Here is a 12,546-nt window from a genome sequence, read left to right on the forward strand (position 1 = left end):
TTTTGTTTTCGTAACGGTATAAACACTGAAAGGTGGTGGATTGGCCAGATGCTGGGAGATGTGTAAAAATAACTCAGTTGTTTGGTGGTGGCTATGGCGGAGCTTCCACAGATTCAATAACATTAGCAAGTGGTGGAGGCTAGCAGATGCAACACACTGGCAGGTAGATGACGGAAAGGCAGGAGGAGCAGAGACCCGAGGTGGTGAACTGAACTTCAGGTAAGAATCAGAATCAGAATACTTTATTGATCCCTGGGGGAAATTATTTTTTTGTTACAGTACATTTAAAATGTCTCGCTTTTAACAAATAATTATCTGAATCTTACAACAAACGTTTTCATCTGATGTAAAATGCATAGAAATCCATTATTGTACATAGTAATTTTTTAGGGTCCCATTTTAATTTCTTCAGAAGTAGCTAAGTACTGTATATGATGCCAGTATTTTCCCACATTTTCTAGAAACTGTACCAGTACTGTGTGTAAAATGCCATCAAAAAGTCAATTAAGTTTTATTCTTTCTCAGCTGTCTTTCTGTCTCCTTTCACTTTTTAAAGGTTGCCATGTTAGAAAAAATATTTTGCCTTGCCATGCTGTTTATTGATGTGGCAAATGAATGGTTTATGAAAATAAATCTAAATCTGTCATCAGTAATCAGTAATGATCATGTCTCACCTCTAGTCTTTGTCTTAATTTAAGTTTATTAGACTGATACATATATACCAACAAGACAGTGTACATCACTGTGACAACAGCGTTTGTTTTCAGTCAAAGGCTTTATGGGTTTTCCTATAATACCTGGTGGTCTCTAGTCAAAATGCCCGGGCCGATTTTTTGTCCCAGTCCAGCCCTGGTGAATACTATAAATTAGCGAGTGAATTCACAGACATTAAAATGAGTCCATGTTTATGTACGTGCACAATCTTATCACTTTAGTAGCACTTTTAGAAAAAATGTTTAGATCCTTCTGATCAAGCTGTTCTGAAAATAATACAGTCATGTATCATGGAAAAAGAATGTGCTCATATTCCACTTGTGCAAGCTAAATTTTGTGAATTTTGACTATCTACAAAAATACTTGAAATGTGCTGCCGTCATAGATTAAGCCTACTGTAAGGTATGTCTGAGGTTTTACCTTTATACTAAGACTACTGGGTACCTAATGAACACAGTTTATAGATGCATTACTGCAGTTTTTGTGCTATGGTTCCTGGGTCTTTGACCCAATGTTTTGATTTTTGTGTAATTTTCTGTATTTGTGTTAGTTTTTTTCTCCATATTTCCCAGGTCTAGTTTTTAAATTACTCCATCCCTGGTTTCAAATCAAATCAAAATCAAATCAAATCACTTTTATTGTCACATCACATGTGCAGGCACACTGGTGTAACAGAGTCATAAATAACATTGTTATAATTACACAAAATGTGTTCTAAACCCCCAAACTTCTCCTTTTATACCTGACTTTTAGGACCTCCAAGCCTGTAGTTGTGTTCATTATCAGTTAGAGCCCCTCCTCATTCTTTTCTTCTTCTTTGGTGCAATACTATAAATACAGTGTACCCCTTTTGCCTCTCCCCTTTTTCTACAATTCCCCTGTGGGAGAGGTGGGTGTCATTTCTTTCCAGCACCTTAAAGCACACATAATTCATATTTAACCACCCTGATGTTTATGATTGCGATTTTAGTTCCGTTATTGTCATTATTGAGCCTGTTTTTGTAAGATGTTATAAGTGTGTAGTATGTGTGTGTCATAAATGTGTTTTAGGCGCCATAAATGATAGCATGAATATGTATTCCTTGCTAGCTTGGGAGCTGTGGTGGGTTGAGCTAATCCTCTTCCCCACTGTCTGTATTTGGTCGTAGGAGCTGGAGTGGGCAAATTATTTACTTGGAGGTCTTTCTTTCTTTTACCTTTTTTATCAGGTATGTCAGATTTCATGTTGCTTTTGTTTTATCTTATGTCAAATATGTTATGTGTAAATGCATATTTTATGTTTAATGTAAAAATAAATGCCAGCCCCTTTTTCTACAATTCCCCTGTGGGAGAGGAGCTGGAGTGGGCAAATTATTTACTTGGAGGTCTTTCTTTCTTTTACCTTTTTTATCAGACACAACGCAGAATCACACCGGTTACACTTGGTGCCGCTGACCCGTCACATCGCCAATCCGCGATCCACCCCTCCTCCTTCTGCTGCCGCTGTTTTCCCGCCTCCTCTCTGCAGCTGTGTGCCAGAATCCTGTGCCCTGCGCTTTGACTCACAGGTTTTTATATCGCGTGTGTGATCGATGCCCCGTAATTTGGCTTGCAGGCATCTCTGTCACGTGTGAACTTAAAGGGCAAATACGTAGGTGATCATTTCTGTCACTGTTTCATATTGTTGCCTCAAATTATACAGGCACGGATTGTAAATTTTTTTTCTCTATTGATATTGGCTTTTACAGCCTGTTTTAATTGAGAGGAGAAAACAACATTTTATTTTCTATGGTGTTTTGATTCTTTGATGTTTTTTTTCTTCTCCCCACATTTCATTGTTTTGTGAAGTTTTGCATAATTGTCTGTGGGGGTTAGGCTCGTTTTTTTTTTGCTGTTGAACAGTGATATCTCACTTGGGCCAACATGTTAAGTGAGGAAACTGTGGATAGCGCTTTGCCTGATCTGTTCTCTGCGGGGAGTAATATGACCTTTGGTTTGGGGAGGGGTCATCAGATTGCTCCAAAGTTTTTTGGGAGGGGTAGGCCAGTAGTCCCAGGTATTGGTGCCCACACTGTAGACCAGTCAGTGATGCACTCACCATTAATGCCAGCAGCTAGCTCCACACCAGCTGCTTGCGAACGCCAAACACACACCCAGGCTGTCACTAGTGACATGTTGAGCAGCTTGATCACTGACTTAGCAAAGCAAATTGGGGAAAATATCACATCCTCTCTTAACTCTATGCACCAGCCAGCCCCCACCCAGCCACAGTCTCCCCAGAATGTGCCCTCGAGCTGCAATGACCAGTCCCAGCTGAAGGTTGTTGTTCAGTCAGACACCAAAGCTCCACCATACTTCAAGGGTGACAACACAGATCTATTTCCCATCGGTGAATGGGAGGACATGATGAGATGTTATCTGCACAGAATCAGCTGTGACACAGATGAAGAAATGTTTGCCATATTAATGTCTAGACTAACTGGCAAAGCCAGAGATGTGGTCAAGGTGTCACTTCGTTGCCGCCCTGAGTTGAATCGGAATGATCCTATTACTGCTGTGTTTGACATACTGAGGTCTAACTTCAGCGACTTGACATATTCCAGCCTGCCCATGAAAGATTTCTACAGTACTGTGCCACGTCCAGGTGAGAACGCCATGGATTACTGGATCCGGTTGAACAAGTCTATTGATGCTGCTGATGAGTGTCTCCGCAGGCGCGGCAAGATGGTAGAGGACCCCAGTAGTGAGGTTGTTTCGATGTTCATTAATCACTGTCCTGACCACAGTCTTACGTTGTCTTTTCAACTGAAGGCCCCTGAGGAGTGGACTGCAGCTGAGGTTCAGAGCCGTCTGGACAACTATGTGAGGAAAATGAGACAGTCTAGTGTTTTGTCTCATAATACAGCAATTCTGTCCATCCCGCATCAAAGCCCTGTCGCTGTTAACAGCCAGCCCCACTCCAGCGGTGCTCAAGCAGTCCCAGTAACACATGAGCCAGCCTCGTATCCTATGCCCTCTGTTCCCTCTGCAGCCACATGTCAGCCTCTCTCTTCTGATGGCATGGTAAGTGTGCAGCAGCCCTCTGCTTATCCTCCTTTGACTCTACATGTCATGCCCCCATCTTTGCCAGTTTCTGGCCCTCCTCCAGCTGAGCCAGGTGTTCAACAGATGGTAGCACTGTTTGACAAGGTTCTGTCCATGTGCACTGCATCACTAGCCACTGGTCCTAGGTGCCCACAACCCACAGGTCATTCCCATGGGCACCGCAATGCTCATCGTGCTTCGTGCAGAGTGTGTGGCTCACATGAACACACAACCCATGTGCATTGTAGGCTGTACAAGCTATGCCACAGCTGCTTTGACCCTGGACACATGAGGCGTGAATGCCCACAGTTGCACCAGAAACCAAGCGTTTCAGTCCCTCCTCCCACCGATGCTGCTTTAAACTAGCCAGCCCATGTAACGAGAGGGGTAGCATGGGCAGTGTTGATGAAACCCTCAGAAATGCAACAGACCCAGAAGCCATATATGTTAACTGCTGTAGTAGCCTCTCTGATGAGAAGACTGTTATTATGGGTTCACAAAGAGTTGGCAGGGCTAGTGAGTTGTTTTACACTCCAGTGTCGGTCAGTGGCCGGTGTTCCCTGACAAGCATGCTTGATTCAGGAAGTATGTCATGCACACTAAGTGAAGAGGCTGATAGCAAGCTAAGAGCCGCTGGTGTTGCTCTGATTCCGCAGCATATCCCTGAAAATGTGGTGCTGGTTGGTTGCGGTGGCCTTCTCACACAACCGAAATGCATCTATGATTTGGACATTGAAGTATATGGGACTAGGTTTCTTGTACCAACATTTGTGGTTCCTGGGCAAAAAGATGAGCTCATCGTGGGGAGCAATGTGATCCGGCCCATCATTCAGAAGATGAAGGCTGATACAAAGTACTGGGAGCTTATTAACTCCAATTACACTGGCACTGATTGTGAAGACTTCCTGCAGTTGCTGAGCTGTATCTCACGGTGGTCTGCTCCTGTGTTGCCAGATAAAGTAGGTACAGTCAGGTTACGGAAGAGTGTCACTCTCCTGCCACAAAAAGAATATGTAGTTTGGGGAAAGCTGCCACCTTCTGCCCTCGTGTCTCCAGGAAGTACTGTCGTTGTGGAACCCACGTCAGCCCGTTCCACTCCAAAGAACATAATGGTGGGGCGCATTATAACACCCATGTGGGGAGATCGTTGGGTCCCTATGAAAGTCCTTAACCCAACAGAGAGCCCTGTGACACTTCGTCGCAATGCTAAGATTGCGGATGTCTTTCCTTGTATTGCTGTGGAGGACCTGCCCATCACTCAAGGTCTCTGCGAGACTCTGACTGACCAGCATACCAGTTTTCCCCCCTCATCAGACTCTGTGCCTGACTCTGCACAGCTACTCAAAGATGCTGGGTTGGCTGACATTGATATTGAGGGCTGTGAAGTGTCAGATGGGTGGAAGAGGAAATTGGTGGAGCTTGTGTTGACTTACCAAGATGTGTTCTCTAGAGACAAACTGGACTGTGGTGAGGTGAAAGACTTTGTCCATCGTATCCACCTCACTGACGACCGCCCTTTCAGGCTTCCCTATCGCAGAGTACCCCCGGCTCACTATCACAAGTTGCGAGAGGTGCTGTCAGACATGGAGATGAAAGGCATCATCAGTAAGTCCACCAGCGAATACGCCTCGCCACTGGTAATGGTTTGGAAGAAGTCAGGTGACTTGAGGATATGCACTGACTTCCGCTGGCTCAATGCCAAAACCATTAAGGATGCTCACCCACTGCCCCATCAGGCTGACTGTCTTGCTGCCCTTGGTGGGAATGCTTTCTTCAGCACCATGGACCTCACATCTGGGTTCTACAACGTTCCCCTCCATGAGTCTGACAGACGGTACACTGCTTTCACTACACCTCTTGGCCTGTATGAGTACAACAGACTTCCCCAGGGTCTATGCAACAGCCCAGCATCTTTCATGCGGATGATGCTCAGCATCTTTGGTGATTTGAACTTTTCCAGCCTCCTGTGTTATCTTGATGACCTGCTGGTGTTTGCGCCTTCAGAAGAGGAGGCCCTAAGACGTCTTGAGATTGTTTTCTCTCGCCTGAGGACCAGCAATCTGAAGCTGGCGCAGAAAAAATGTCACTTTCTCAGACGCTCTGTGAGGTTTTTGGGTCATGTCGTGGATGCTGGTGGTGTCTCGGTTGATCAGGATAAAGTGAGGGTTATCGCCAATTTTCAGAAGACTGACCTTATGGATGGTGACGGTTGCACCCCTTCTCAGAGGAAAGTGAGATCCTTCCTTGGCATGGTGATGTTTTACCAGCATTTTATTCCAGGGTGCTCTCGTATTGCGAAGCCACTCTTTGCTCTAACTGCCGGTCAGAAGAGGACTAAAGGCTGCCATGGGAGTCGGAAACCTGGAACTTTTCGCAAGCTCACCCCTCAAGATTGGACTCCTGCTTGTGAGAAAGCATTTGAGGGACTCAAAGGTGCACTCCTCAGCTGTGCGGTGCTGGCACATCCTGATTTTGAGAGGCCATTCATCCTTTCAACTGACGCTTCCATGGATGGGCTGGGTGCTGTCTTATCCCAGGTGCCAGCTGGTGAGGAGAGAGCAAGACCTATAGCCTTTGCTAGTAAGTCTCTCAGCCGCAGTCAGGCCAAATACCCAGCACACCGGCTCGAATTTTTGGCTCTGAAGTGGGCTGTGTGCGATAAGTTCAGCCACTGGCTCAAGGGTCATCGGTTCACTGTCTGGACTGATAACAATCCTCTCACATACATTCTGACTAAGCCAAAGCTGGATGCCTGTGAACAGCGTTGGGTCTCTAAGCTTGCACCATACTGCTTTGAGATCAAATATGTTCCTGGAAAGCTGAACATTGTGGCAGACACCCTGAGCAGGGAACCGTTTGTGAGGCCGTTGGCCCAGCGGCTCCTGTCGGAGCCCTACTTTGAGCTGCTAGAGCAAGTCAGTGGTGTGAAAGATGCCAGTGTCCAAGATGCCTTCCGTTTGACCTGTCAACCTCAATCGATACGCAGTGCTCCACCCTCTGCTGTGCTTGATGTGTCTCTGTCAACTGATGACGTGTCTTCTCTCATGTCTTCGCTCTGTGAGTGGGAGTCTGCTTCTCGCCAGCGTGCAACATCCCTCGCTGGTCACCTAACCTCCATCAGTCCACCTGACTGTGATGTTACTCATGCGCTGTCCCGTGCTGATCTCCTGTCTCATCAAACAGGGGATCCTGTGATCTCCAGAGTAGCCCGCTATGTTGAGCGTAAGCGCAGACCCTCCAGACGTGAGCGCTGTCATGAGAACCAACATACGTTGCGGCTCCTGAAACAATGGGATAAGCTCACATTCCTCAATGGTGTCCTCTACAGAGTCGTGAGGGACCCACTGACCAAACACAAGAGATTCCAGTTTGTGGTACCTGACTCCCTAAAACAAGTGGTGCTGTCTGGCATACACGACAATGCTGGTCATCAAGGTCAACCTCGCACACTCTCCTTGGCTCGTCAGCGTTTTTTCTGGTATGATATGGAGAAGGATGTGCGCGGTCATGTGAGAAATTGCCGCAGGTGTGTTCTCAGCAAGACCCCAGAGCCAGCAGCTAGGGCCCCGTTGGAAAGCATTAAGACCTGTGCTCCACTGGAACTTGTGTGCATTGACTTCTGGTCAGCTGAGGACAGCAACAACAAGTCTGTGGATGTCCTTGTGATTACTGACCACTTCACAAAATTAGCACATGCATTCCAATGCCAGGATCAGACAGCTAAGAGAGTCGCTAAAAAGCTCTGGGATGGATTCTTCTGTGTGTATGGCTTCCCTCAGCGCATTCACTCTGACCAGGGAGCTAGTTTTGAGAGTGAGCTGCTTGCAGAGCTTCTGGTTTTGGGTGGCGTTGCCAAATCCCACACTTCACCATACCACCCCATGGGTAATGGTACCACAGAGAGATTTAATCGCACCCTTGGAAACATGTTACGGTCCCTCCCCCCCAGATGTAAGCAGAAATGGCCGCAGATGATACAGTCCATGACGTTTGTGTATAACTGTACGGCACACGAGACCACCGGCTTTGCGCCATTCTACCTGATGTTTGGGAGGGTGCCAAGGTTGCCAGTTGACCTCATGTTTCGGGATGTCCTTCATGATGACACCATTTGTGACTATGATACCTATGTCAAGTCACTGATGGATGACCTGCGCTCTGCCATGCTCCGAGCCCAGGAACACAGCACAATGGAGCAGAGACACCAGTCTGACCAGTACAACAGAAAAGTGAAGGGTCTGCCTCTTTCACTAGGGGACCAGGTGTTGTTGGCAAACAAGGGAGTCAGAGGAAAAAGGAAGCTCTCTGACAAATGGGAACCTGTTGTGTACACGGTAGTTGACTTGGATCCTGCTCTTCACATCTGCCGTATCAGAGACAAAGAAGGTCATGAGCGTGTGGTGCATCGCAACCTGCTCCTTCAAGTTAACTTTTTGCCCTTGGACACAACACTGAATGACGATGCTGCACATCCTGCTGTGAGCGTTGTCAGTGGCCCCGCTGAGTCTGACCTGGATGGGTCTGTGACATCTTTTGGGGGCACAGGAGCTGTACCTCCTGCCACCTGGACTGTGGATTCCGTCTCCAGCATTGGCGAGTGTGATGACCGCACACTATCATGGATCCATCAGCAATCTGCCGCTGACCCGGTCGAAGATGGCGTTCATGGGACCCCTCCCATAATGGGTGTTTCTGATCTTGGTGGGCTGGCTGGTGATGGAGCCTCCCCAGGCTCCCCTGCTGCTTTCCCGTCCCACACTTTTCATTCTCTTGAACCCAAAAATGTGGACGTGGATCAAGGACTTACCACACGTTTTGGTAGAATCATTAAACCAGTTCGTCGCTTGATTGAATCAATGGCTCAACTTGAAACACTCCTTGGTGTTGAACCTGTTCAAGCAGCGGTTATTGATGTGTGAATTTGCTTATTTCTGTATGTTTTTCATTGCTATTGTTTTTGGAAAAGAATAATACAGGCACAGAGTTCATTGTATTTTGTCAGTCTGTGCAGTCTGATAGTGACGCCCATAGATATTATGGCCTGTTTTGTGTGGTGTAAATGGCACCTCATTTTGTCTATAGAAAGTCCTGGGATCTTGCTAGGCGCCGAGCAGGTCTCAGGTCTCTTATCCTCCTTGGAGGAAGCTATGTTGCTGATCTAATTCATTGTATATGCGATGTGAATTTGTTTGAGGCCACTGTATCTGTTATTGTGGGTTTATATATTTTTTTGGTGTACCCTTTAGGATTTTGTGTAATTCTTGGGGGGTGAATGTAACAGAGTCATAAATAACATTGTTATAATTACACAAAATGTGTTCTAAACCCCCAAACTTCTCCTTTTATACCTGACTTTTAGGACCTCCAAGCCTGTAGTTGTGTTCATTATCAGTTAGAGCCCCTCCTCATTCTTTTCTTCTTCTTTGGTGCAATACTATAAATACAGTGTACCCCTTTTGCCTCTCCCCTTTTTCTACAATTCCCCTGTGGGAGAGGTGGGTGTCATTTCTTTCCAGCACCTTAAAGCACACATAATTCATATTTAACCACCCTGATGTTTATGATTGCGATTTTAGTTCCGTTATTGTCATTATTGAGCCTGTTTTTGTAAGATGTTATAAGTGTGTAGTATGTGTGTGTCATAAATGTGTTTTAGGCGCCATAAATGATAGCATGAATATGTATTCCTTGCTAGCTTGGGAGCTGTGGTGGGTTGAGCTAATCCTCTTCCCCACTGTCTGTATTTGGTCGTAGGAGCTGGAGTGGGCAAATTATTTACTTGGAGGTCTTTCTTTCTTTTACCTTTTTTATCAGGTATGTCAGATTTCATGTTGCTTTTGTTTTATCTTATGTCAAATATGTTATGTGTAAATGCATATTTTATGTTTAATGTAAAAATAAATGCCAGCCCCTTTTTCTACAATTCCCCTGTGGGAGAGGAGCTGGAGTGGGCAAATTATTTACTTGGAGGTCTTTCTTTCTTTTACCTTTTTTATCAGACACAACGCAGAATCACACCGGTTACACTGGCACAGCACATGCGAGTGAAATTCTTGTGTGCGAGCCCCACAAGCAACAGAGATGTGCAAACACAACAACACAAACGAGCAAAATACAAGAATGGCCAACCTGAAACTAATAAATATATGTACAATATATAATAGTGTATGCATTTCTGGATGTGTATACTAAATATTTTCCTACGTGTGTGTGTGTGTGTGTGTGTGTATGCACATTTTTACAAATTAAATAGTAAAAAAAAATAAATAATAATAATAATAATAATAATAATAATAATAATAAAATATATAAAATATACAGAGTTGAATATGTGCAAAACAAGTGGCATTTATATACAGTGTGGAGTGCATAATGTTGAAGTTCCAGTAGTGAAGCTGAGGTGTCTATGACGTGTTCAGCAGTCTGATGGCCTGATGGAAAAAGCTGTCTCTCAGTCTGCTGGTACGGGACCGGATGCTGCAGAACCTCCTTCCTGATGGAAGCAGTCTGAACAGTTTATGGCTGGGGTGACTGGAGTCCTTGATGATCCTCCCCGCTTTCCTCAGGCAGCGCTTCCTGTAGATGTCTTGGAGGGAGGGAAGCTCACCTCCAATTATCCATTCAGCATATTACTTGAGTGCCTTTGTAGTCTTGCCTTCCTTATGTTGTTTCATATGCACACTACATAAAGGACAAAACACAGATGAGACAAACACAAACACGTAAAAATATGTATAAATGCTAATTTACACCACAGAACCCTGTTCTCAAAAATGGATATAGCTATAATCCTGTCTGTGAAGCTGGATTTAAGAAATAAGTGCTTAAAAAGTTGTTGGCACCATCTTCTGTCAGTAAGGAACGTTACATCACCAGGTTGGTTGATCAGAATTATTGTCTAAAGGTGTCACGGCGAGTGAGAAGAGCCGTGTGGAAGAAATGAAGGAGGATCCAAGCGCAGGTAGTCGTGAAGGTGGTTTATTGAATAAACGGCAAAGGGAAAATGGCAAATGAAGACAAACTAAACTATACTGGAAAACAACTAAACTACAGCGCAGAAACCAGAACACGAACTGGGACTTAACTCCTCTCTGTGCAACTGGATTGTGGACTTCCTCACTAACCGTAGACAGAGTGTCAGAGTGGGTAAGAACACCTCTTCTACCCTTGTGGTCAACACCGGTGCCCCTCAGGGGTGTGTCCTGAGCCCTCTGCTATACACTCTCTTCACCCATGACTGTATTTCCTCCTGCGCGTCCAATCTCATTGTTAAGTTTGCAGATGACACTACAGTGCTCGGACTTATATCCAACAATGATGAGACAAACTATAGGACAGAGGTGCAACAACTAGAGTCATGGTGCCACGACAATAACTTGGTCTTAAACACCAAAAAGACCAAGGAGATCATTGTAGATTTCCGGAAGAGGGGTCATAACAATCATCTGCCTCTCTTCATTGGCAGTGAGGCGGTGGAGAGGGTGAGCAGTTTTAAATTCTTGGGGGTAACTGTGACCGAGGACCTGTCCTGGGGCAACCATATCACCTCAGTTGTACGGAAGGCCCAACAGCGCCTCTACTACCTGAGGAGACTGCGGAGCGCACACATTCCCAGATCTCTGATGTTGAACTTCTACAACTATGCCATCAGCAGCGTTCTGACGTATGGATTTCTAGTGTGGTTCCCCAGCTGCACCAAGTTCCCTCAGCAAGCACTCCAGCGGGTGGTGAAAGAAGCTGGCAGAATTATTGGAACAAGTCTGCCAGAGATCAGTAATATCTTCCCCACTCGCTGTCTGAGGAGGGTGCACAGTATCCTGCGGGACCAACATCACCCTGCGCGCCACCTTTTCCATCTGCTGCCCTCAGGGAGAAGGTACAGGTCTATACAGGCCAGAACATCCAGACTGGCCAACAGCCTGTATCCACAGGCTGTGAGGCTCCTGAACTCTCTGCCCCCCTCTCACGGACAATAACCATATCCAACTTCTTAATAGCAATGAACTGGTCTGCATTGGTGCATCATATCTTTATTCTCTTCCCCCTCCTGCCCCCCCCCCCCTCTTTCTTAAATAGATAACTATCATATCTGATATCATATCTCACAGTACAATAATATTGAATGGGTTGCATTGTTGTATTTTGTCATGTTTCTCAGGTCTTTGTCTGAATTTCTACGAACATTATTGCTAAGGATTGTCTTATTGCATTGGAGTCACACTGGGTTGAATATGTACACTTGGGTTTTAGGGGGTATTTATTATTTTCTTCTTTTTTTTGGGGTTGTATGGTAGCCCCAAACGCAATTTCATTGTTCTTGACAATGACAATAAATAAATAAATACTGAATACTGAAAATACTGAAGGAGGGCGAGCAGAGGCAGACGATGGTAGACAGCAGGGAACACACACAGATGAAACATGGTGAATACACAGGTGGTGGACACAGCTGGGAATAATCAACAAGACGAGACAGAGGTAAAACTGAACACACACACACTCACATGAGACGCAGACCTTCACAATAAAACAGGAAACAAGAACACTACACAAAGACGCAGACTCGACACTGAGAGACAGACAGAAAATGACACATGGAACTACACCCACACAAAACATGAGAACACAAATCTTAAACTCAAATAAACAGAAACATGGAACTCTAATAATAATAATAATCATCATCATCATCATCGCACCTAAAACCACAACAATCATTCAAAAGAAACTAACAATCAAAACTCAAAATACTGGTTTGAAACTGACCCA

This window comes from Diplotaxodon limnothrissa, linkage group LG19 (genome assembly GCF_057381915.1).
Source record: "Diplotaxodon limnothrissa isolate DT_005_m linkage group LG19, D_limnothrissa_male_GT1.1, whole genome shotgun sequence".
In the NCBI taxonomy this organism is placed as follows: Eukaryota; Metazoa; Chordata; class Actinopteri; order Cichliformes; family Cichlidae; genus Diplotaxodon; species Diplotaxodon limnothrissa.